The sequence below is a fragment of the Anomaloglossus baeobatrachus genome, chromosome 2 (genome assembly GCF_048569485.1).
Source record: "Anomaloglossus baeobatrachus isolate aAnoBae1 chromosome 2, aAnoBae1.hap1, whole genome shotgun sequence".
NCBI lineage: Eukaryota > Metazoa > Chordata > Amphibia > Anura > Aromobatidae > Anomaloglossus > Anomaloglossus baeobatrachus.
The window spans coordinates 420,370,165-420,394,407 of record NC_134354.1 but is presented as its reverse complement, the minus strand read 5'-3'; the positions used below and the strand labels follow the sequence as shown (position 1 = coordinate 420,394,407).

At 46.0% G+C, this 24,243-nt stretch overlaps 15 non-coding genes across 15 annotated transcripts; all 15 read left to right on the top strand.

The window, feature by feature from the left end:
- Positions 1-1,281: 1,281 nt before the first annotated feature.
- Positions 1,282-1,472, top strand: LOC142293026 (U2 spliceosomal RNA). The gene has a single exon (XR_012751037.1). It is a non-coding gene; the product is annotated as a U2 spliceosomal RNA (small nuclear RNA).
- A 1,395-nt stretch (positions 1,473-2,867) lies between these two features.
- LOC142293025 (U2 spliceosomal RNA) lies at positions 2,868-3,058 on the top strand. The gene has a single exon (XR_012751036.1). It is a non-coding gene; the product is annotated as a U2 spliceosomal RNA (small nuclear RNA).
- A 1,404-nt stretch (positions 3,059-4,462) lies between these two features.
- On the top strand, positions 4,463-4,653 carry LOC142293024 (U2 spliceosomal RNA). Its single transcript, XR_012751035.1, has one exon. It is a non-coding gene; the product is annotated as a U2 spliceosomal RNA (small nuclear RNA).
- Positions 4,654-6,058: 1,405 nt separating this feature from the next.
- LOC142293023 (U2 spliceosomal RNA) lies at positions 6,059-6,249 on the top strand. Its single transcript, XR_012751034.1, has one exon. It is a non-coding gene; the product is annotated as a U2 spliceosomal RNA (small nuclear RNA).
- Positions 6,250-7,652: 1,403 nt separating this feature from the next.
- LOC142293022 (U2 spliceosomal RNA) lies at positions 7,653-7,843 on the top strand. The gene has a single exon (XR_012751033.1). It is a non-coding gene; the product is annotated as a U2 spliceosomal RNA (small nuclear RNA).
- Positions 7,844-9,248: 1,405 nt separating this feature from the next.
- LOC142293021 (U2 spliceosomal RNA) lies at positions 9,249-9,439 on the top strand. The gene has a single exon (XR_012751032.1). It is a non-coding gene; the product is annotated as a U2 spliceosomal RNA (small nuclear RNA).
- Positions 9,440-10,838: 1,399 nt separating this feature from the next.
- Positions 10,839-11,029, top strand: LOC142293020 (U2 spliceosomal RNA). The gene has a single exon (XR_012751031.1). It is a non-coding gene; the product is annotated as a U2 spliceosomal RNA (small nuclear RNA).
- Positions 11,030-12,432: 1,403 nt separating this feature from the next.
- On the top strand, positions 12,433-12,623 carry LOC142293019 (U2 spliceosomal RNA). Its single transcript, XR_012751030.1, has one exon. It is a non-coding gene; the product is annotated as a U2 spliceosomal RNA (small nuclear RNA).
- Positions 12,624-14,025: 1,402 nt separating this feature from the next.
- Positions 14,026-14,216, top strand: LOC142293017 (U2 spliceosomal RNA). The gene has a single exon (XR_012751029.1). It is a non-coding gene; the product is annotated as a U2 spliceosomal RNA (small nuclear RNA).
- A 1,403-nt stretch (positions 14,217-15,619) lies between these two features.
- On the top strand, positions 15,620-15,810 carry LOC142293016 (U2 spliceosomal RNA). Its single transcript, XR_012751028.1, has one exon. It is a non-coding gene; the product is annotated as a U2 spliceosomal RNA (small nuclear RNA).
- A 1,403-nt stretch (positions 15,811-17,213) lies between these two features.
- LOC142293015 (U2 spliceosomal RNA) lies at positions 17,214-17,404 on the top strand. The gene has a single exon (XR_012751027.1). It is a non-coding gene; the product is annotated as a U2 spliceosomal RNA (small nuclear RNA).
- A 1,403-nt stretch (positions 17,405-18,807) lies between these two features.
- Positions 18,808-18,998, top strand: LOC142293014 (U2 spliceosomal RNA). The gene has a single exon (XR_012751026.1). It is a non-coding gene; the product is annotated as a U2 spliceosomal RNA (small nuclear RNA).
- A 1,403-nt stretch (positions 18,999-20,401) lies between these two features.
- LOC142293013 (U2 spliceosomal RNA) lies at positions 20,402-20,592 on the top strand. Its single transcript, XR_012751025.1, has one exon. It is a non-coding gene; the product is annotated as a U2 spliceosomal RNA (small nuclear RNA).
- A 1,392-nt stretch (positions 20,593-21,984) lies between these two features.
- Positions 21,985-22,175, top strand: LOC142293012 (U2 spliceosomal RNA). The gene has a single exon (XR_012751024.1). It is a non-coding gene; the product is annotated as a U2 spliceosomal RNA (small nuclear RNA).
- A 1,403-nt stretch (positions 22,176-23,578) lies between these two features.
- Positions 23,579-23,769, top strand: LOC142293011 (U2 spliceosomal RNA). The gene has a single exon (XR_012751023.1). It is a non-coding gene; the product is annotated as a U2 spliceosomal RNA (small nuclear RNA).
- The last annotated feature ends 474 nt before the right edge of the window (positions 23,770-24,243 follow it).

Here is a 24,243-nt window from a genome sequence, read left to right as displayed (position 1 = left end):
TTCACACTTCCTCCTTTTGTTTTTTATCTTTCACACTTTTTACTTTCTTTATTCATCCAAATAGCAAACTCATCACCACTCAACCTGACCAACTCGGCTATGTCCCGTGCTGCAGTATCTTGTCCTCTGTCTTATCTAGATCATTTGCAATTGAATGGAATAGATCCCTTTTGGACAAAGTGGATTCACCTGCTGCTGCAGTGACCACAGGTGTGATAAGATCTAGAATTGGCATCTGGTGCGATCTCTCCGCTTCCACTCCAAATAAAGTTACCTGTTTATTCCTATCATGCATTGGTTTTTGGTGTTTTCTTTGAGCAATGATGATGGCTTCAGTGATCTGTTGGCTCCCCCTCCTGGAGGAAGAGTTTGCTTGCTCTTGGACATTCTAAAAGAGAGGTCATGAGAGACATTTAGCTTCTGAGCACAATTGGGGACAGTCATGGGTGATGAATGATTTGCAACCTGCTGTGAAGCCTGATACCGCAATATAAGGAACGTCAAATACTAAGAATGGGCGGCCTATGAAAGAATTAGTACTTTCATTAAGTATACTTAAACGGCTAATTGGGAATAGACAAACTGTAAAAAGCCCTCTGAGAAAGCCCCTCTCTAACCTTTGTTAGTAAGCTTTTCTGTAGTCTGCCTGTTGATGTATTTTCCGTTTGAACAGTGCACAACATGAAGAGACGGAACACTGGCGGCTTGTCACAATGCCCCCCGCTGACATCACAATAGCGCTGCTGCCTAGAAAGCTAGCTGCGCAGCAGAAGTTTCTCTTTGGGTGGGAGGTGGGCTAGTGGAAGGAGGGGGCAAGCTTTTTTTTTTTTCCCGGGTGGTAGGGGGATGATAGGAGAAGGGATGCGGGTGGTGAGAAGGGTACAGAGGGCAGGGTTTGGGGGCTGGGAAGGAAAGGGAAAAGATTAGGGTTTGGGGATGATGAAAGGGCTTTCTACGGGTAAGGATGGCAAAGGGTGGCAGTGACGGGAAGTCAGGCGACCTGTCCTGTCCGTCTTTATGTATCATGAATTGGAAAGACTGCAAGGGGGAGGGGAGTTGCTTGCGCCCAAAAGGAGGAGTTATTCAGATTCATTGCAGTGGGCGGCGGCTGCAAAACGCACCATTCTTCTTGTTTTTGCTCTGCAAAGCAGCCTTTTCAAGGGTTGGCTTGGGTGACAAAATGTCTTCTGTAGGTGTGGGTTTGTCTCCCCTCACTCTCTCTCCCTAAGATGTGTCCGGCATAGGCCAGGGTGCCACTCGAGGCCCAAACCAATTCTGGTTATCGCTTCTCGGCCTTTTGGCTAAGATCAAGTGTAGTATCTGTTCTTATCAGTTTAATATCTGATACGTCCCCTATCTGGGGACCATATATTAAATGGATTTTTAGAACAGGGAGATGGAAAAAGAGCTTGCTCTGTCCACTCCACGCATTGACCTGGTATTGCAGTACCTCCAGGACCGGTGCACCCCTTCTTAACCCAGTTTCCAAAAGCAGAACTCAATTCACCTGATTCATATTAGCCCGATTTAATGAATTGGAAGAAAGCATACGTCTTCATATGCACCTCAATTTGGCCCATTCACTTTTCACACTTCCTCCTTTTGTTTTTTATCTTTCACACTTTTTACTTTCTTTATTCATCCAAATAGCAAACTCATCACCACTCAACCTGACCAACTCGGCTATGTCCCGTGCTGCAGTATCTTGTCCTCTGTCTTATCTAGATCATTTGCAATTGAATGGAATAGATCCCTTTTGGACAAAGTGGATTCACCTGCTGCTGCAGTGACCACAGGTGTGATAAGATCTAGAATTGGCATCTGGTGCGATCTCTCCGCTTCCACTCCAAATAAAGTTACCTGTTTATTCCTATCATGCATTGGTTTTTGGTGTTTTCTTTGAGCAATGATGATGGCTTCAGTGATCTGTTGGCTCCCCCTCCTGGAGGAAGAGTTTGCTTGCTCTTGGACATTCTAAAAGAGAGGTCATGAGAGACATTTAGCTTCTGAGCACAATTGGGGACAGTCATGGGTGATGAATGATTTGCAACCTGCTGTGAAGCCTGATACCGCAATATAAGGAACGTCAAATACTAAGAATGGGCGGCCTATGAAAGAATTAGTACTTTCATTAAGTATACTTAAACGGCTAATTGGGAATAGACAAACTGTAAAAAGCCCTCTGAGAAAGCCCCTCTCTAACCTTTGTTAGTAAGCTTTTCTGTAGTCTGCCTGTTGATGTATTTTCCGTTTGAACAGTGCACAACATGAAGAGACGGAACACTGGCGGCTTGTCACAATGCCCCCCGCTGACATCACAATAGCGCTGCTGCCTAGAAAGCTAGCTGCGCAGCAGAAGTTTCTCTTTGGGTGGGAGGTGGGCTAGTGGAAGGAGGGGGCAAGCTTTTTTTTTTTTCCCGGGTGGTAGGGGGATGATAGGAGAAGGGATGCGGGTGGTGAGAAGGGTACAGAGGGCAGGGTTTGGGGGCTGGGAAGGAAAGGGAAAAGATTAGGGTTTGGGGATGATGAAAGGGCTTTCTACGGGTAAGGATGGCAAAGGGTGGCAGTGACGGGAAGTCAGGCGACCTGTCCTGTACGTCTTTATGTATCATGAATTGGAAAGACTGCAAGGGGGAGGGGAGTTGCTTGCGCCCAAAAGGAGGAGTTATTCAGATTCATTGCAGTGGGCGGCGGCTGCAAAACGCACCATTCTTCTTGTTTTTGCTCTGCAAAGCAGCCTTTTCAAGGGTTGGCTTGGGTGACAAAATGTCTTCTGTAGGTGTGGGTTTGTCTCCCCTCACTCTCTCTCCCTAAGATGTGTCCGGCATAGGCCAGGGTGCCACTCGAGGCCCAAACCAATTCTGGTTATCGCTTCTCGGCCTTTTGGCTAAGATCAAGTGTAGTATCTGTTCTTATCAGTTTAATATCTGATACGTCCCCTATCTGGGGACCATATATTAAATGGATTTTTAGAACAGGGAGATGGAAAAAGAGCTTGCTCTGTCCACTCCACGCATTGACCTGGTATTGCAGTACCTCCAGGACCGGTGCACCCCTTCTTAACCCAGTTTCCAAAAGCAGAACTCAATTCACCTGATTCATATTAGCCCGATTTAATGAATTAGAAGAAAGCATACGTCTTCATATGCACCTCAATTTGGCCCATTCACTTTTCACACTTCCTCCTTTTGTTTTTTATCTTTCACACTTTTTACTTTCTTTATTCATCCAAATAGCAAACTCATCACCACTCAACCTGACCAACTCGGCTATGTCCCGTGCTGCAGTATCTTGTCCTCTGTCTTATCTAGATCATTTGCAATTGAATGGAATAGATCCCTTTTGGACAAAGTGGATTCACCTGCTGCTGCAGTGACCACAGGTGTGATAAGATCTAGAATTGGCATCTGGTGCGATCTCTCCGCTTCCACTCCAAATAAAGTTACCTGTTTATTCCTATCATGCATTGGTTTTTGGTGTTTTCTTTGAGCAATGATGATGGCTTCAGTGATCTGTTGGCTCCCCCTCCTGGAGGAAAAGTTTGCTTGCTCTTGGACATTCTAAAAGAGAGGTCATGAGAGACATTTAGCTTCTGAGCACAATTGGGGACAGTCATGGGTGATGAATGATTTGCAACCTGCTGTGAAGCCTGATACCGCAATATAAGGAACGTCAAATACTAAGAATGGGCGGCCTATGAAAGAATTAGTACTTTCATAAAGTATACTTAAACGGCTAATTGGGAATAGACAAACTGTAAAAAGCCCTCTGAGAAAGCCCCTCTCTAACCTTTGTTAGTAAGCTTTTCTGTAGTCTGCCTGTTGATGTATTTTCCGTTTGAACAGTGCACAACATGAAGAGACGGAACACTGGCGGCTTGTCACAATGCCCCCCGCTGACATCACAATAGCGCTGCTGCCTAGAAAGCTAGCTGCGCAGCAGAAGTTTCTCTTTGGGTGGGAGGTGGGCTAGTGGAAGGAGGGGGCAAGCTTTTTTTTTTTTTTTTTTTTTCCCGGGTGGTAGGGGGATGATAGGAGAAGGGATGCGGGTGGTGAGAAGGGTACAGAGGGCAGGGTTTGGGGGCTGGGAAGGAAAGGGAAAAGATTAGGGTTTGGGGATGATGAAAGGGCTTTCTACGGGTAAGGATGGCAAAGGGTGGCAGTGACGGGAAGTCAGGCGACCTGTCCTGTCTGTCTTTATGTATCATGAATTGGAAAGACTGCAAGGGGGAGGGGAGTTGCTTGCGCCCAAAAGGAGGAGTTATTCAGATTCATTGCAGTGGGCGGCGGCTGCAAAACGCACCATTCTTCTTGTTTTTGCTCTGCAAAGCAGCCTTTTCAAGGGTTGGCTTGGGTGACAAAATGTCTTCTGTAGGTGTGGGTTTGTCTCCCCTCACTCTCTCTCCCTAAGATGTGTCCGGCATAGGCCAGGGTGCCACTCGAGGCCCAAACCAATTCTGGTTATCGCTTCTCGGCCTTTTGGCTAAGATCAAGTGTAGTATCTGTTCTTATCAGTTTAATATCTGATACGTCCCCTATCTGGGGACCATATATTAAATGGATTTTTAGAACAGGGAGATGGAAAAAGAGCTTGCTCTGTCCACTCCACGCATTGACCTGGTATTGCAGTACCTCCAGGACCGGTGCACCCCTTCTTAACCCAGTTTCCAAAAGCAGAACTCAATTCACCTGATTCATATTAGCCCGATTTAATGAATTGGAAGAAAGCATACGTCTTCATATGCACCTCAATTTGGCCCATTCACTTTTCACACTTCCTCCTTTTGTTTTTTATCTTTCACACTTTTTACTTTCTTTATTCATCCAAATAGCAAACTCATCACCACTCAACCTGACCAACTCGGCTATGTCCCGTGCTGCAGTATCTTGTCCTCTGTCTTATCTAGATCATTTGCAATTGAATGGAATAGATCCCTTTTGGACAAAGTGGATTCACCTGCTGCTGCAGTGACCACAGGTGTGATAAGATCTAGAATTGGCATCTGGTGCGATCTCTCCGCTTCCACTCCAAATAAAGTTACCTGTTTATTCCTATCATGCATTGGTTTTTGGTGTTTTCTTTGAGCAATGATGATGGCTTCAGTGATCTGTTGGCTCCCCCTCCTGGAGGAAGAGTTTGCTTGCTCTTGGACATTCTAAAAGAGAGGTCATGAGAGACATTTAGCTTCTGAGCACAATTGGGGACAGTCATGGGTGATGAATGATTTGCAACCTGCTGTGAAGCCTGATACCGCAATATAAGGAACGTCAAATACTAAGAATGGGCGGCCTATGAAAGAATTAGTACTTTCATTAAGTATACTTAAACGGCTAATTGGGAATAGACAAACTGTAAAAAGCCCTCTGAGAAAGCCCCTCTCTAACCTTTGTTAGTAAGCTTTTCTGTAGTCTGCCTGTTGATGTATTTTCCGTTTGAACAGTGCACAACATGAAGAGACGGAACACTGGCGGCTTGTCACAATGCCCCCCGCTGACATCACAATAGCGCTGCTGCCTAGAAAGCTAGCTGCGCAGCAGAAGTTTCTCTTTGGGTGGGAGGTGGGCTAGTGGAAGGAGGGGGCAAGCTTTTTTTTTTTTTTTTTTTTTTCCCGGGTGGTAGGGGGATGATAGGAGAAGGGATGCGGGTGGTGAGAAGGGTACAGAGGGCAGGGTTTGGGGGCTGGGAAGGAAAGGGAAAAGATTAGGGTTTGGGGATGATGAAAGGGCTTTCTACGGGTAAGGATGGCAAAGGGTGGCAGTGACGGGAAGTCAGGCGACCTGTCCTGTCCGTCTTTATGTATCATGAATTGGAAAGACTGCAAGGGGGAGGGGAGTTGCTTGCGCCCAAAAGGAGGAGTTATTCAGATTCATTGCAGTGGGCGGCGGCTGCAAAACGCACCATTCTTCTTGTTTTTGCTCTGCAAAGCAGCCTTTTCAAGGGTTGGCTTGGGTGACAAAATGTCTTCTGTAGGTGTGGGTTTGTCTCCCCTCACTCTCTCTCCCTAAGATGTGTCCGGCATAGGCCAGGGTGCCACTCGAGGCCCAAACCAATTCTGGTTATCGCTTCTCGGCCTTTTGGCTAAGATCAAGTGTAGTATCTGTTCTTATCAGTTTAATATCTGATACGTCCCCTATCTGGGGACCATATATTAAATGGATTTTTAGAACAGGGAGATGGAAAAAGAGCTTGCTCTGTCCACTCCACGCATTGACCTGGTATTGCAGTACCTCCAGGACCGGTGCACCCCTTCTTAACCCAGTTTCCAAAAGCAGAACTCAATTCACCTGATTCATATTAGCCCGATTTAATGAATTAGAAGAAAGCATACGTCTTAATATGCACCTCAATTTGGCCCATTCACTTTTCACACTTCCTCCTTTTGTTTTTTATCTTTCACACTTTTTACTTTCTTTATTCATCCAAATAGCAAACTCATCACCACTCAACCTGACCAACTCGGCTATGTCCCGTGCTGCAGTATCTTGTCCTCTGTCTTATCTAGATCATTTGCAATTGAATGGAATAGATCCCTTTTGGACAAAGTGGATTCACCTGCTGCTGCAGTGACCACAGGTGTGATAAGATCTAGAATTGGCATCTGGTGCGATCTCTCCGCTTCCACTCCAAATAAAGTTACCTGTTTATTCCTATCATGCATTGGTTTTTGGTGTTTTCTTTGAGCAATGATGATGGCTTCAGTGATCTGTTGGCTCCCCCTCCTGGAGGAAGAGTTTGCTTGCTCTTGGACATTCTAAAAGAGAGGTCATGAGAGACATTTAGCTTCTGAGCACAATTGGGGACAGTCATGGGTGATGAATGATTTGCAACCTGCTGTGAAGCCTGATACCGCAATATAAGGAACGTCAAATACTAAGAATGGGCGGCCTATGAAAGAATTAGTACTTTCATTAAGTATACTTAAACGGCTAATTGGGAATAGACAAACTGTAAAAAGCCCTCTGAGAAAGCCCCTCTCTAACCTTTGTTAGTAAGCTTTTCTGTAGTCTGCCTGTTGATGTATTTTCCGTTTGAACAGTGCACAACATGAAGAGACGGAACACTGGCGGCTTGTCACAATGCCCCCCGCTGACATCACAATAGCGCTGCTGCCTAGAAAGCTAGCTGCGCAGCAGAAGTTTCTCTTTGGGTGGGAGGTGGGCTAGTGGAAGGAGGGGGCAAGCTTTTTTTTTTTTTTTTTTTTCCCGGGTGGTAGGGGGATGATAGGAGAAGGGATGCGGGTGGTGAGAAGGGTACAGAGGGCAGGGTTTGGGGGCTGGGAAGGAAAGGGAAAAGATTAGGGTTTGGGGATGATGAAAGGGCTTTCTACGGGTAAGGATGGCAAAGGGTGGCAGTGACGGGAAGTCAGGCGACCTGTCCTGTCCGTCTTTATGTATCATGAATTGGAAAGACTGCAAGGGGGAGGGGAGTTGCTTGCGCCCAAAAGGAGGAGTTATTCAGATTCATTGCAGTGGGCAGCGGCTGCAAAACGCACCATTCTTCTTGTTTTTGCTCTGCAAAGCAGCCTTTTCAAGGGTTGGCTTGGGTGACAAAATGTCTTCTGTAGGTGTGGGTTTGTCTCCCCTCACTCTCTCTCCCTAAGATGTGTCCGGCATAGGCCAGGGTGCCACTCGAGGCCCAAACCAATTCTGGTTATCGCTTCTCGGCCTTTTGGCTAAGATCAAGTGTAGTATCTGTTCTTATCAGTTTAATATCTGATACGTCCCCTATCTGGGGACCATATATTAAATGGATTTTTAGAACAGGGAGATGGAAAAAGAGCTTGCTCTGTCCACTCCACGCATTGACCTGGTATTGCAGTACCTCCAGGACCGGTGCACCCCTTCTTAACCCAGTTTCCAAAAGCAGAACTCAATTCACCTGATTCATATTAGCCCGATTTAATGAATTGGAAGAAAGCATACGTCTTCATATGCACCTCAATTTGGCCCATTCACTTTTCACACTTCCTCCTTTTGTTTTTTATCTTTCACACTTTTTACTTTCTTTATTCATCCAAATAGCAAACTCATCACCACTCAACCTGACCAACTCGGCTATGTCCCGTGCTGCAGTATCTTGTCCTCTGTCTTATCTAGATCATTTGCAATTGAATGGAATAGATCCCTTTTGGACAAAGTGGATTCACCTGCTGCTGCAGTGACCACAGGTGTGATAAGATCTAGAATTGGCATCTGGTGCGATCTCTCCGCTTCCACTCCAAATAAAGTTACCTGTTTATTCCTATCATGCATTGGTTTTTGGTGTTTTCTTTGAGCAATGATGATGGCTTCAGTGATCTGTTGGCTCCCCCTCCTGGAGGAAGAGTTTGCTTGCTCTTGGACATTCTAAAAGAGAGGTCATGAGAGACATTTAGCTTCTGAGCACAATTGGGGACAGTCATGGGTGATGAATGATTTGCAACCTGCTGTGAAGCCTGATACCGCAATATAAGGAACGTCAAATACTAAGAATGGGCGGCCTATGAAAGAATTACTACTTTCATTAAGTATACTTAAACGGCTAATTGGGAATAGACAAACTGTAAAAAGCCCTCTGAGAAAGCCCCTCTCTAACCTTTGTTAGTAAGCTTTTCTGTAGTCTGCCTGTTGATGTATTTTCCGTTTGAACAGTGCACAACATGAAGAGACGGAACACTGGCGGCTTGTCACAATGCCCCCCGCTGACATCACAATAGCGCTGCTGCCTAGAAAGCTAGCTGCGCAGCAGAAGTTTCTCTTTGGGTGGGAGGTGGGCTAGTGGAAGGAGGGGGCAAGCTTTTTTTTTTTTTTTTTTTTTTCCCGGGTGGTAGGGGGATGATAGGAGAAGGGATGCGGGTGGTGAGAAGGGTACAGAGGGCAGGGTTTGGGGGCTGGGAAGGAAAGGGAAAAGATTAGGGTTTGGGGATGATGAAAGGGCTTTCTACGGGTAAGGATGGCAAAGGGTGGCAGTGACGGGAAGTCAGGCGACCTGTCCTGTCCGTCTTTATGTATCATGAATTGGAAAGACTGCAAGGGGGAGGGGAGTTGCTTGCGCCCAAAAGGAGGAGTTATTCAGATTCATTGCAGTGGGCGGCGGCTGCAAAACGCACCATTCTTCTTGTTTTTGCTCTGCAAAGCAGCCTTTTCAAGGGTTGGCTTGGGTGACAAAATGTCTTCTGTAGGTGTGGGTTTGTCTCCCCTCACTCTCTCTCCCTAAGATGTGTCCGGCATAGGCCAGGGTGCCACTCGAGGCCCAAACCAATTCTGGTTATCGCTTCTCGGCCTTTTGGCTAAGATCAAGTGTAGTATCTGTTCTTATCAGTTTAATATCTGATACGTCCCCTATCTGGGGACCATATATTAAATGGATTTTTAGAACAGGGAGATGGAAAAAGAGCTTGCTCTGTCCACTCCACGCATTGACCTGGTATTGCAGTACCTCCAGGACCGGTGCACCCCTTCTTAACCCAGTTTCCAAAAGCAGAACTCAATTCACCTGATTCATATTAGCCCGATTTAATGAATTGGAAGAAAGCATACGTCTTCATATGCACCTCAATTTGGCCCATTCACTTTTCACACTTCCTCCTTTTGTTTTTTATCTTTCACACTTTTTACTTTCTTTATTCATCCAAATAGCAAACTCATCACCACTCAACCTGACCAACTCGGCTATGTCCCGTGCTGCAGTATCTTGTCCTCTGTCTTATCTAGATCATTTGCAATTGAATGGAATAGATCCCTTTTGGACAAAGTGGATTCACCTGCTGCTGCAGTGACCACAGGTGTGATAAGATCTAGAATTGGCATCTGGTGCGATCTCTCCGCTTCCACTCCAAATAAAGTTACCTGTTTATTCCTATCATGCATTGGTTTTTGGTGTTTTCTTTGAGCAATGATGATGGCTTCAGTGATCTGTTGGCTCCCCCTCCTGGAGGAAGAGTTTGCTTGCTCTTGGACATTCTAAAAGAGAGGTCATGAGAGACATTTAGCTTCTGAGCACAATTGGGGACAGTCATGGGTGATGAATGATTTGCAACCTGCTGTGAAGCCTGATACCGCAATATAAGGAACATCAAATACTAAGAATGGGCGGCCTATGAAAGAATTAGTACTTTCATTAAGTATACTTAAACGGCTAATTGGGAATAGACAAACTGTAAAAAGCCCTCTGAGAAAGCCCCTCTCTAACCTTTGTTAGTAAGCTTTTCTGTAGTCTGCCTGTTGATGTATTTTCCGTTTGAACAGTGCACAACATGAAGAGACGGAACACTGGCGGCTTGTCACAATGCCCCCCGCTGACATCACAATAGCGCTGCTGCCTAGAAAGCTAGCTGCGCAGCAGAAGTTTCTCTTTGGGTGGGAGGTGGGCTAGTGGAAGGAGGGGGCAAGCTTTTTTTTTTTTTTTTTTTCCCGGGTGGTAGGGGGATGATAGGAGAAGGGATGCGGGTGGTGAGAAGGGTACAGAGGGCAGGGTTTGGGGGCTGGGAAGGAAAGGGAAAAGATTAGGGTTTGGGGATGATGAAAGGGCTTTCTACGGGTAAGGATGGCAAAGGGTGGCAGTGACGGGAAGTCAGGCGACCTGTCCTGTCCGTCTTTATGTATCATGAATTGGAAAGACTGCAAGGGGGAGGGGAGTTGCTTGCGCCCAAAAGGAGGAGTTATTCAGATTCATTGCAGTGGGCGGCGGCTGCAAAACGCACCATTCTTGTTTTTGCTCTGCAAAGCAGCCTTTTCAAGGGTTGGCTTGGGTGACAAAATGTCTTCTGTAGGTGTGGGTTTGTCTCCCCTCACTCTCTCTCCCTAAGATGTGTCCGGCATAGGCCAGGGTGCCACTCGAGGCCCAAACCAATTCTGGTTATCGCTTCTCGGCCTTTTGGCTAAGATCAAGTGTAGTATCTGTTCTTATCAGTTTAATATCTGATACGTCCCCTATCTGGGGACCATATATTAAATGGATTTTTAGAACAGGGAGATGGAAAAAGAGCTTGCTCTGTCCACTCCACGCATTGACCTGGTATTGCAGTACCTCCAGGACCGGTGCACCCCTTCTTAACCCAGTTTCCAAAAGCAGAACTCAATTCACCTGATTCATATTAGCCCGATTTAATGAATTGGAAGAAAGCATACGTCTTCATATGCACCTCAATTTGGCCCATTCACTTTTCACACTTCCTCCTTTTGTTTTTTATCTTTCACACTTTTTACTTTCTTTATTCATCCAAATAGCAAACTCATCACCACTCAACCTGACCAACTCGGCTATGTCCCGTGCTGCAGTATCTTGTCCTCTGTCTTATCTAGATCATTTGCAATTGAATGGAATAGATCCCTTTTGGACAAAGTGGATTCACCTGCTGCTGCAGTGACCACAGGTGTGATAAGATCTAGAATTGGCATCTGGTGCGATCTCTCCGCTTCCACTCCAAATAAAGTTACCTGTTTATTCCTATCATGCATTGGTTTTTGGTGTTTTCTTTGAGCAATGATGATGGCTTCAGTGATCTGTTGGCTCCCCCTCCTGGAGGAAGAGTTTGCTTGCTCTTGGACATTCTAAAAGAGAGGTCATGAGAGACATTTAGCTTCTGAGCACAATTGGGGACAGTCATGGGTGATGAATGATTTGCAACCTGCTGTGAAGCCTGATACCGCAATATAAGGAACGTCAAATACTAAGAATGGGCGGCCTATGAAAGAATTACTACTTTCATTAAGTATACTTAAACGGCTAATTGGGAATAGACAAACTGTAAAAAGCCCTCTGAGAAAGCCCCTCTCTAACCTTTGTTAGTAAGCTTTTCTGTAGTCTGCCTGTTGATGTATTTTCCGTTTGAACAGTGCACAACATGAAGAGACGGAACACTGGCGGCTTGTCACAATGCCCCCCGCTGACATCACAATAGCGCTGCTGCCTAGAAAGCTAGCTGCGCAGCAGAAGTTTCTCTTTGGGTGGGAGGTGGGCTAGTGGAAGGAGGGGGCAAGCTTTTTTTTTTTTTTTTTTTCCCCGGGTGGTAGGGGGATGATAGGAGAAGGGATGCGGGTGGTGAGAAGGGTACAGAGGGCAGGGTTTGGGGGCTGGGAAGGAAAGGGAAAAGATTAGGGTTTGGGGATGATGAAAGGGCTTTCTACGGGTAAGGATGGCAAAGGGTGGCAGTGACGGGAAGTCAGGCGACCTGTCCTGTCCGTCTTTATGTATCATGAATTGGAAAGACTGCAAGGGGGAGGGGAGTTGCTTGCGCCCAAAAGGAGGAGTTATTCAGATTCATTGCAGTGGGCGGCGGCTGCAAAACGCACCATTCTTCTTGTTTTTGCTCTGCAAAGCAGCCTTTTCAAGGGTTGGCTTGGGTGACAAAATGTCTTCTGTAGGTGTGGGTTTGTCTCCCCTCACTCTCTCTCCCTAAGATGTGTCCGGCATAGGCCAGGGTGCCACTCGAGGCCCAAACCAATTCTGGTTATCGCTTCTCGGCCTTTTGGCTAAGATCAAGTGTAGTATCTGTTCTTATCAGTTTAATATCTGATACGTCCCCTATCTGGGGACCATATATTAAATGGATTTTTAGAACAGGGAGATGGAAAAAGAGCTTGCTCTGTCCACTCCACGCATTGACCTGGTATTGCAGTACCTCCAGGACCGGTGCACCCCTTCTTAACCCAGTTTCCAAAAGCAGAACTCAATTCACCTGATTCATATTAGCCCGATTTAATGAATTGGAAGAAAGCATACGTCTTCATATGCACCTCAATTTGGCCCATTCACTTTTCACACTTCCTCCTTTTGTTTTTTATCTTTCACACTTTTTACTTTCTTTATTCATCCAAATAGCAAACTCATCACCACTCAACCTGACCAACTCGGCTATGTCCCGTGCTGCAGTATCTTGTCCTCTGTCTTATCTAGATCATTTGCAATTGAATGGAATAGATCCCTTTTGGACAAAGTGGATTCACCTGCTGCTGCAGTGACCACAGGTGTGATAAGATCTAGAATTGGCATCTGGTGCGATCTCTCCGCTTCCACTCCAAATAAAGTTACCTGTTTATTCCTATCATGCATTGGTTTTTGGTGTTTTCTTTGAGCAATGATGATGGCTTCAGTGATCTGTTGGCTCCCCCTCCTGGAGGAAGAGTTTGCTTGCTCTTGGACATTCTAAAAGAGAGGTCATGAAAGACATTTAGCTTCTGAGCACAATTGGGGACAGTCATGGGTGATGAATGATTTGCAACCTGCTGTGAAGCCTGATACCGCAATATAAGGAACGTCAAATACTAAGAATGGGCGGCCTATGAAAGAATTAGTACTTTCATTAAGTATACTTAAACGGCTAATTGGGAATAGACAAACTGTAAAAAGCCCTCTGAGAAAGCCCCTCTCTAACCTTTGTTAGTAAGCTTTTCTGTAGTCTGCCTGTTGATGTATTTTCCGTTTGAACAGTGCACAACATGAAGAGACGGAACACTGGCGGCTTGTCACAATGCCCCCCGCTGACCTCACAATAGCGCTGCTGCCTAGAAAGCTAGCTGCGCAGCAGAAGTTTCTCTTTGGGTGGGAGGTGGGCTAGTGGAAGGAGGGGGCAAGCTTTTTTTTTTTTTTTTTTTCCCCGGTGGTAGGGGGATGATAGGAGAAGGGATGCGGGTGGTGAGAAGGGTACAGAGGGCAGGGTTTGGGGGCTGGGAAGGAAAGGGAAAAGATTAGGGTTTGGGGATGATGAAAGGGCTTTCTACGGGTAAGGATGGCAAAGGGTGGCAGTGACGGGAAGTCAGGCGACCTGTCCTGTCCGTCTTTATGTATCATGAATTGGAAAGACTGCAAGGGGGAGGGGAGTTGCTTGCGCCCAAAAGGAGGAGTTATTCAGATTCATTGCAGTGGGCGGCGGCTGCAAAACGCACCATTCTTCTTGTTTTTGCTCTGCAAAGCAGCCTTTTCAAGGGTTGGCTTGGGTGACAAAATGTCTTCTGTAGGTGTGGGTTTGTCTCCCCTCACTCTCTCTCCCTAAGATGTGTCCGGCATAGGCCAGGGTGCCACTCGAGGCCCAAACCAATTCTGGTTATCGCTTCTCGGCCTTTTGGCTAAGATCAAGTGTAGTATCTGTTCTTATCAGTTTAATATCTGATACGTCCCCTATCTGGGGACCATATATTAAATGGATTTTTAGAACAGGGAGATGGAAAAAGAGCTTGCTCTGTCCACTCCACGCATTGACCTGGTATTGCAGTACCTCCAGGACCGGTGCACCCCTTCTTAACCCAGTTTCCAAAAGCAGAACTCAATTCACCTGATTCATATTAGCCCGATTTAATGAATTGGAAGAAAGCATACGTCTTCATATGCACCTCAATTTGGCCCATTCACTTTTCACACTTCCTCCTTTTGTTTTTTATCTTTCACACTTTTTACTTTCTTTATTCATCCAAATAGCAAACTCATCACCACTCAACCTGACCAACTCGGCTATGTCCCGTGCTGCAGTATCTTGTCCTCTGTCTTATCTAGATCATTTGCAATTGAATGGAATAGATCCCTTTTGGACAAAGTGGATTCACCTGCTGCTGCAGTGACCACAGGTGTGATAAGATCTAGAATTGGCATCTGGTGCGATCTCTCCGCTTCCACTCCAAATAAAGTTACCTGTTTATTCCTATCATGCATTGGTTTTTGGTGTTTTCTTTGAGCAATGATGATGGCTTCAGTGATCTGTTGGCTCCCCCTCCTGGAGGAAGAGTTTGCTTGCTCTTGGACATTCTAAAAGAGAGGTCATGAGAGACATTTAGCTTCTGAGCACAATTGGGGACAGTCATGGGTGATGAATGATTTGCAACCTGCTGTGAAGCCTGATACCGCAATATAAGGAACGTCAAATACTAAGAATGGGCGGCCTATGAAAGAATTAGTACTTTCATTAGGTATACTTAAACGGCTAATTGGGAATAGACAAACTGTAAAAAGCCCTCTGAGAAAGCCCCTCTCTAACCTTTGTTAGTAAGCTTTTCTGTAGTCGGCCTGTTGATGTATTTTCCGTTTGAACAGTGCACAACATGAAGAGACGGAACACTGGCGGCTTGTCACAATGCCCCCCGCTGACATCACAATAGCGCTGCTGCCTAGAAAGCTAGCTGCGCAGCAGAAGTTTCTCTTTGGGTGGGAGGTGGGCTAGTGGAAGGAGGGGGCAAGCTTTTTTTTTTTTTTTTTTTTCCCGGGTGGTAGGGGGATGATAGGAGAAGGGATGCGGGTGGTGAGAAGGGTACAGAGGGCAGGGTTTGGGGGCTGGGAAGGAAAGGGAAAAGATTAGGGTTTGGGGATGATGAAAGGGCTTTCTACGGGTAAGGATGGCAAAGGGTGGCAGTGACGGGAAGTCAGGCGACCTGTCCTGTCCGTCTTTATGTATCATGAATTGGAAAGACTGCAAGGGGGAGGGGAGTTGCTTGCGCCCAAAAGGAGGAGTTATTCAGATTCATTGCAGTGGGCGGCGGCTGCAAAACGCACCATTCTTCTTGTTTTTGCTCTGCAAAGCAGCCTTTTCAAGGGTTGGCTTGGGTGACAAAATGTCTTCTGTAGGTGTGGGTTTGTCTCCCCTCACTCTCTCTCCCTAAGATGTGTCCGGCATAGGCCAGGGTGCCACTCGAGGCCCAAACCAATTCTGGTTATCGCTTCTCGGCCTTTTGGCTAAGATCAAGTGTAGTATCTGTTCTTATCAGTTTAATATCTGATACGTCCCCTATCTGGGGACCATATATTAAATGGATTTTTAGAACAGGGAGATGGAAAAAGAGCTTGCTCTGTCCACTCCACGCATTGACCTGGTATTGCAGTACCTCCAGGACCGGTGCACCCCTTCTTAACCCAGTTTCCAAAAGCAGAACTCAATTCACCTGATTCATATTAGCCCGATTTAATGAATTGGAAGAAAGCATACGTCTTCATATGCACCTCAATTTGGCCCATTCACTTTTCACACTTCCTCCTTTTGTTTTTTATCTTTCACACTTTTTACTTTCTTTATTCATCCAAATAGCAAACTCATCACCACTCAACCTGACCAACTCGGCTATGTCCCGTGCTGCAGTATCTTGTCCTCTGTCTTATCTAGATCATTTGCAATTGAATGGAATAGATCCCTTTTGGACAAAGTGGATTCACCTGCTGCTGCAGTGACCACAGGTGTGATAAGATCTAGAATTGGCATCTGGTGCGATCTCTCCGCTTCCACTCCAAATAAAGTTACCTGTTTATTCCTATCATGCATTGGTTTTTGGTGTTTTCTTTGAGCAATGATGATGGCTTCAGTGATCTGTTGGCTCCCCCTCCTGGAGGAAGAGTTTGCTTGCTCTTGGACATTCTAAAAGAGAGGTCATGAGAGACATTTAGCTTCTGAGCACAATTGGGGACAGTCATGGGTGATGAATGATTTGCAACCTGCTGTGAAGCCTGATACCGCAATATAAGGAACGTCAAATACTAAGAATGGGCGGCCTATGAAAGAATTAGTACTTTCATTAAGTATACTTAAACGGCTAATTGGGAATAGACAAACTGTAAAAAGCCCTCTGAGAAAGCCCCTCTCTAACCTTTGTTAGTAAGCTTTTCTGTAGTCTGCCTGTTGATGTATTTTCCGTTTGAACAGTGCACAACATGAAGAGACGGAACACTGGCGGCTTGTCACAATGCCCCCCGCTGACCTCACAATAGCGCTGCTGCCTAGAAAGCTAGCTGCGCAGCAGAAGTTTCTCTTTGGGTGGGAGGTGGGCTAGTGGAAGGAGGGGGCAAGCTTTTTTTTTTTTTTTTTTTTCCCGGGTGGTAGGGGGATGATAGGAGAAGGGATGCGGGTGGTGAGAAGGGTACAGAGGGCAGGGTTTGGGGGCTGGGAAGGAAAGGGAAAAGATTAGGGTTTGGGGATGATGAAAGGGCTTTCTACGGGTAAGGATGGCAAAGGGTGGCAGTGACGGGAAGTCAGGCGACCTGTCCTGTCCGTCTTTATGTATCATGAATTGGAAAGACTGCAAGGGGGAGGGGAGTTGCTTGCGCCCAAAAGGAGGAGTTATTCAGATTCATTGCAGTGGGCGGCGGCTGCAAAACGCACCATTCTTCTTGTTTTTGCTCTGCAAAGCAGCCTTTTCAAGGGTTGGCTTGGGTGACAAAATGTCTTCTGTAGGTGTGGGTTTGTCTCCCCTCACTCTCTCTCCCTAAGATGTGTCCGGCATAGGCCAGGGTGCCACTCGAGGCCCAAACCAATTCTGGTTATCGCTTCTCGGCCTTTTGGCTAAGATCAAGTGTAGTATCTGTTCTTATCAGTTTAATATCTGATACGTCCCCTATCTGGGGACCATATATTAAATGGATTTTTAGAACAGGGAGATGGAAAAAGAGCTTGCTCTGTCCACTCCACGCATTGACCTGGTATTGCAGTACCTCCAGGACCGGTGCACCCCTTCTTAACCCAGTTTCCAAAAGCAGAACTCAATTCACCTGATTCATATTAGCCCGATTTAATGAATTGGAAGAAAGCATACGTCTTCATATGCACCTCAATTTGGCCCATTCACTTTTCACACTTCCTCCTTTTGTTTTTTATCTTTCACACTTTTTACTTTCTTTATTCATCCAAATAGCAAACTCATCACCACTCAACCTGACCAACTCGGCTATGTCCCGTGCTGCAGTATCTTGTCCTCTGTCTTATCTAGATCATTTGCAATTGAATGGAATAGATCCCTTTTGGACAAAGTGGATTCACCTGCTGCTGCAGTGACCACAGGTGTGATAAGATCTAGAATTGGCATCTGGTGCGATCTCTCCGCTTCCACTCCAAATAAAGTTACCTGTTTATTCCTATCATGCATTGGTTTTTGGTGTTTTCTTTGAGCAATGATGATGGCTTCAGTGATCTGTTGGCTCCCCCTCCTGGAGGAAGAGTTTGCTTGCTCTTGGACATTCTAAAAGAGAGGTCATGAGAGACATTTAGCTTCTGAGCACAATTGGGGACAGTCATGGGTGATGAATGATTTGCAACCTGCTGTGAAGCCTGATACCGCAATATAAGGAACGTCAAATACTAAGAATGGGCGGCCTATGAAAGAATTAGTACTTTCATTAGGTATACTTAAACGGCTAATTGGGAATAGACAAACTGTAAAAAGCCCTCTGAGAAAGCCCCTCTCTAACCTTTGTTAGTAAGCTTTTCTGTAGTCTGCCTGTTGATGTATTTTCCGTTTGAACAGTGCACAACATGAAGAGACGGAACACTGGCGGCTTGTCACAATGCCCCCCGCTGACATCACAATAGCGCTGCTGCCTAGAAAGCTAACTGCGCAGCAGAAGTTTCTCTTTGGGTGGGAGGTGGGCTAGTGGAAGGAGGGGGCAAGCTTTTTTTTTTTTTTTTTTTTCCCGGGTGGTAGGGGGATGATAGGAGAAGGGATGCGGGTGGTGAGAAGGGTACAGAGGGCAGGGTTTGGGGGCTGGGAAGGAAAGGGAAAAGATTAGGGTTTGGGGATGATGAAAGGGCTTTCTACGGGTAAGGATGGCAAAGGGTGGCAGTGACGGGAAGTCAGGCAACCTGTCCTGTCCGTCTTTATGTATCATGAATTGGAAAGACTGCAAGGGGGAGGGGAGTTGCTTGCGCCCAAAAGGAGGAGTTATTCAGATTCATTGCAGTGGGCGGCGGCTGCAAAATGCACCATTCTTCTTGTTTTTGCTCTGCAAAGCAGCCTTTTCAAGGGTTGGCTTGGGTGACAAAATGTCTTCTGTAGGTGTGGGTTTGTCTCCCCTCACTCTCTCTCCCTAAGATGTGTCCGGCATAGGCCAGGGTGCCACTCGAGGCCCAAACCAATTCTGGTTATCGCTTCTCGGCCTTTTGGCTAAGATCAAGTGTAGTATCTGTTCTTATCAGTTTAATATCTGATACGTCCCCTATCTGGGGACCATATATTAAATGGATTTTTAGAACAGGGAGATGGAAAAAGAGCTTGCTCTGTCCACTCCACGCATTGACCTGGTATTGCAGTACCTCCAGGACCGGTGCACCCCTTCTTAACCCAGTTTCCAAAAGCAGAACTCAATTCACCTGATTCATATTAGCCCGATTTAATGAATTGGAAGAAAGCATACGTCTTCATATGCACCTCAATTTGGCCCATTCACTTTTCACACTTCCTCCTTTTGTTTTTTATCTTTCACACTTTTTACTTTCTTTATTCATCCAAATAGCAAACTCATCACCACTCAACCTGACCAACTCGGCTATGTCCCGTGCTGCAGTATCTTGTCCTCTGTCTTATCTAGATCATTTGCAATTGAATGGAATAGATCCCTTTTGGACAAAGTGGATTCACCTGCTGCTGCAGTGACCACAGGTGTGATAAGATCTAGAATTGGCATCTGGTGCGATCTCTCCGCTTCCACTCCAAATAAAGTTACCTGTTTATTCCTATCATGCATTGGTTTTTGGTGTTTTCTTTGAGCAATGATGATGGCTTCAGTGATCTGTTGGCTCCCCCTCCTGGAGGAAGAGTTTGCTTGCTCTTGGACATTCTAAAAGAGAGGTCATGAGAGACATTTAGCTTCTGAGCACAATTGGGGACAGTCATGGGTGATGAATGATTTGCAACCTGCTGTGAAGCCTGATACCGCAATATAAGGAACGTCAAATACTAAGAATGGGCGGCCTATGAAAGAATTAGTACTTTCATTAAGTATACTTAAACGGCTAATTGGGAATAGACAAACTGTAAAAAGCCCTCTGAGAAAGCCCCTCTCTAACCTTTGTTAGTAAGCTTTTCTGTAGTCTGCCTGTTGATGTATTTTCCGTTTGAACAGTGCACAACATGAAGAGACGGAACACTGGCGGCTTGTCACAATGCCCCCCGCTGACATCACAATAGCGCTGCTGCCTAGAAAGCTAGCTGCGCAGCAGAAGTTTCTCTTTGGGTGGGAGGTGGGCTAGTGGAAGGAGGGGGCAAGCTTTTTTTTTTTTTTTTTTTTCCCGGGTGGTAGGGGGATGATAGGAGAAGGGATGCGGGTGGTGAGAAGGGTACAGAGGGCAGGGTTTGGGGGCTGGGAAGGAAAGGGAAAAGATTAGGGTTTGGGGATGATGAAAGGGCTTTCTACGGGTAAGGATGGCAAAGGGTGGCAGTGACGGGAAGTCAGGCGACCTGTCCTGTCCGTCTTTATGTATCATGAATTGGAAAGACTGCAAGGGGGAGGGGAGTTGCTTGCGCCCAAAAGGAGGAGTTATTCAGATTCATTGCAGTGGGCGGCGGCTGCAAAACGCACCATTCTTCTTGTTTTTGCTCTGCAAAGCAGCCTTTTCAAGGGTTGGCTTGGGTGACAAAATGTCTTCTGTAGGTGTGGGTTTGTCTCCCCTCACTCTCTCTCCCTAAGATGTGTCCGGCATAGGCCAGGGTGCCACTCGAGGCCCAAACCAATTCTGGTTATCGCTTCTCGGCCTTTTGGCTAAGATCAAGTGTAGTATCTGTTCTTATCAGTTTAATATCTGATACGTCCCCTATCTGGGGACCATATATTAAATGGATTTTTAGAACAGGGAGATGGAAAAAGAGCTTGCTCTGTCCACTCCACGCATTGACCTGGTATTGCAGTACCTCCAGGACCGGTGCACCCCTTCTTAACCCAGTTTCCAAAAGCAGAACTCAATTCACCTGATTCATATTAGCCCGATTTAATGAATTGGAAGAAAGCATACGTCTTCATATGCACCTCAATTTGGCCCATTCACTTTTCACACTTCCTCCTTTTGTTTTTTATCTTTCACACTTTTTACTTTCTTTATTCATCCAAATAGCAAACTCATCACCACTCAACCTGACCAACTCGGCTATGTCCCGTGCTGCAGTATCTTGTCCTCTGTCTTATCTAGATCATTTGCAATTGAATGGAATAGATCCCTTTTGGACAAAGTGGATTCACCTGCTGCTGCAGTGACCACAGGTGTGATAAGATCTAGAATTGGCATCTGGTGCGATCTCTCCGCTTCCACTCCAAATAAAGTTACCTGTTTATTCCTATCATGCATTGGTTTTTGGTGTTTTCTTTGAGCAATGATGATGGCTTCAGTGATCTGTTGGCTCCCCCTCCTGGAGGAAGAGTTTGCTTGCTCTTGGACATTCTAAAAGAGAGGTCATGAGAGACATTTAGCTTCTGAGCACAATTGGGGACAGTCATGGGTGATGAATGATTTGCAACCTGCTGTGAAGCCTGATACCGCAATATAAGGAACGTCAAATACTAAGAATGGGCGGCCTATGAAAGAATTAGTACTTTCATTAAGTATACTTAAACGGCTAATTGGGAATAGACAAACTGTAAAAAGCCCTCTGAGAAAGCCCCTCTCTAACCTTTGTTAGTAAGCTTTTCTGTAGTCTGCCTGTTGATGTATTTTCCGTTTGAACAGTGCACAACATGAAGAGACGGAACACTGGCGGCTTGTCACAATGCCCCCCGCTGACATCACAATAGCGCTGCTGCCTAGAAAGCTAGCTGCGCAGCAGAAGTTTCTCTTTGGGTGGGAGGTGGGCTAGTGGAAGGAGGGGGCAAGCTTTTTTTTTCCCGGGTGGTAGGGGGATGATAGGAGAAGGGATGCGGGTGGTGAGAAGGGTACAGAGGGCAGGGTTTGGGGGCTGGGAAGGAAAGGGAAAAGATTAGGGTTTGGGGATGATGAAAGGGCTTTCTACGGGTAAGGATGGCAAAGGGTGGCAGTGACGGGAAGTCAGGCGACCTGTCCTGTCCGTCTTTATGTATCATGAATTGGAAAGACTGCAAGGGGGAGGGGAGTTGCTTGCGCCCAAAAGGAGGAGTTATTCAGATTCATTGCAGTGGGCGGCGGCTGCAAAACGCACCATTCTTCTTGTTTTTGCTCTGCAAAGCAGCCTTTTCAAGGGTTGGCTTGGGTGACAAAATGTCTTCTGTAGGTGTGGGTTTGTCTCCCCTCACTCTCTCTCCCTAAGATGTGTCCGGCATAGGCCAGGGTGCCACTCGAGGCCCAAACCAATTCTGGTTATCGCTTCTCGGCCTTTTGGCTAAGATCAAGTGTAGTATCTGTTCTTATCAGTTTAATATCTGATACGTCCCCTATCTGGGGACCATATATTAAATGGATTTTTAGAACAGGGAGATGGAAAAAGAGCTTGCTCTGTCCACTCCACGCATTGACCTGGTATTGCAGTACCTCCAGGACCGGTGCACCCCTTCTTAACCCAGTTTCCAAAAGCAGAACTCAATTCACCTGATTCATATTAGCCCGATTTAATGAATTGGAAGAAAGCATACGTCTTCATATGCACCTCAATTTGGCCCATTCACTTTTCACACTTCCTCCTTTTGTTTTTTATCTTTCACACTTTTTACTTTCTTTATTCATCCAAATAGCAAACTCATCACCACTCAACCTGACCAACTCGGCTATGTCCCGTGCTGCAGTATCTTGTCCTCTGTCTTATCTAGATCATTTGCAATTGAATGGAATAGATCCCTTTTGGACAAAGTGGATTCACCTGCTGCTGCAGTGACCACAGGTGTGATAAGATCTAGAATTGGCATCTGGTGCGATCTCTCCGCTTCCACTCCAAATAAAGTTACCTGTTTATTCCTATCATGCATTGGTTTTTGGTGTTTTCTTTGAGCAATGATGATGGCTTCAGTGATCTGTTGGCTCCCCCTCCTGGAGGAAGAGTTTGCTTGCTCTTGGACATTCTAAAAGAGAGGTCATGAGAGACATTTAGCTTCTGAGCACAATTGGGGACAGTCATGGGTGATGAATGATTTGCAACCTGCTGTGAAGCCTGATACCGCAATATAAGGAACGTCAAATACTAAGAATGGGCGGCCTATGAAAGAATTAGTACTTTCATTAAGTATACTTAAACGGCTAATTGGGAATAGACAAACTGTAAAAAGCCCTCTGAGAAAGCCCCTCTCTAACCTTTGTTAGTAAGCTTTTCTGTAGTCTGCCTGTTGATGTATTTTCCGTTTGAACAGTGCACAACATGAAGAGACGGAACACTGGCGGCTTGTCACAATGCCCCCCGCTGACATCACAATAGCGCTGCTGCCTAGAAAGCTAGCTGCGCAGCAGAAGTTTCTCTTTGGGTGGGAGGTGGGCTAGTGGAAGGAGGGGGCAAGCTTTTTTTTTTTTTTTTTTTTCCCGGGTGGTAGGGGGATGATAGGAGAAGGGATGCGGGTGGTGAGAAGGGTACAGAGGGCAGGGTTTGGGGGCTGGGAAGGAAAGGGAAAAGATTAGGGTTTGGGGATGATGAAAGGGCTTTCTACGGGTAAGGATGGCAAAGGGTGGCAGTGACGGGAAGTCAGGCGACCTGTCCTGTCCGTCTTTATGTATCATGAATTGGAAAGACTGCAAGGGGGAGGGGAGTTGCTTGCGCCCAAAAGGAGGAGTTATTCAGATTCATTGCAGTGGGCGGCGGCTGCAAAACGCACCATTCTTCTTGTTTTTGCTCTGCAAAGCAGCCTTTTCAAGGGTTGGCTTGGGTGACAAAATGTCTTCTGTAGGTGTGGGTTTGTCTCCCCTCACTCTCTCTCCCTAAGATGTGTCCGGCATAGGCCAGGGTGCCACTCGAGGCCCAAACCAATTCTGGTTATCGCTTCTCGGCCTTTTGGCTAAGATCAAGTGTAGTATCTGTTCTTATCAGTTTAATATCTGATACGTCCCCTATCTGGGGACCATATATTAAATGGATTTTTAGAACAGGGAGATGGAAAAAGAGCTTGCTCTGTCCACTCCACGCATTGACCTGGTATTGCAGTACCTCCAGGACCGGTGCACCCCTTCTTAACCCAGTTTCCAAAAGCAGAACTCAATTCACCTGATTCATATTAGCCCGATTTAATGAATTGGAAGAAAGCATACGTCTTCATATGCACCTCAATTTGGCCCATTCACTTTTCACACTTCCTCCTTTTGTTTTTTATCTTTCACACTTTTTACTTTCTTTATTCATCCAAATAGCAAACTCATCACCACTCAACCTGACCAACTCGGCTATGTCCCGTGCTGCAGTATCTTGTCCTCTGTCTTATCTAGATCATTTGCAATTGAATGGAATAGATCCCTTTTGGACAAAGTGGATTCACCTGCTGCTGCAGTGACCACAGGTGTGATAAGATCTAGAATTGGCATCTGGTGCGATCTCTCCGCTTCCACTCCAAATAAAGTTACCTGTTTATTCCTATCATGCATTGGTTTTTGGTGTTTTCTTTGAGCAATGATGATGGCTTCAGTGATCTGTTGGCTCCCCCTCCTGG